Raw genomic sequence first — 294 nt, forward strand, 5'->3', positions numbered from 1 at the left:
GTTCCCTCCCAGTCCCCCCCAGTAGCCACCAGTGAGCTCCCAGTCCCTCCCAGTTTCCTCCCAGTCCCTCCCAGTTCCCTCCCAGTGCTCCCAGTCCCTCCCAGTTCCCAGCCCACCTCTCTCTGGTCTGGTGACAGGGGGTGGTCTCTGCTCCTGGACTGGGACAGAAAGACCCTTCCCAGTATATCCCAGTACGTCCCAGTACATCCCAGCTTCCCCCAGTCCCTCCCAGTTTAATCCCAGTCCCTCCCAGTTTCCCCACAGCCCCCTCCCAGTCCCTCCCAGTCCTTCCCA

At 62.6% G+C, this 294-nt stretch overlaps 1 protein-coding gene across 1 annotated transcript in view; it reads right to left on the bottom strand.

The window, feature by feature from the left end:
- Window positions 1-160, bottom strand: part of LOC106900452 (myosin-7-like) — a gene marked incomplete at its 3' end in the record, with an annotated part of 14,382 nt that extends 14,222 nt beyond the window's left edge. The window contains exon 1 of the mRNA XM_014962532.1: window positions 117-160. The remainder of the gene's footprint in view (window positions 1-116) is intronic.
- Between the last annotated feature and the right edge of the window lie 134 nt (window positions 161-294).

Source organism: Calidris pugnax, unplaced genomic scaffold, assembly GCF_001431845.1.
Source record: "Calidris pugnax isolate Ruff unplaced genomic scaffold, ASM143184v1 scaffold2061, whole genome shotgun sequence".
Classification (NCBI taxonomy): Eukaryota; Metazoa; Chordata; class Aves; order Charadriiformes; family Scolopacidae; genus Calidris; species Calidris pugnax.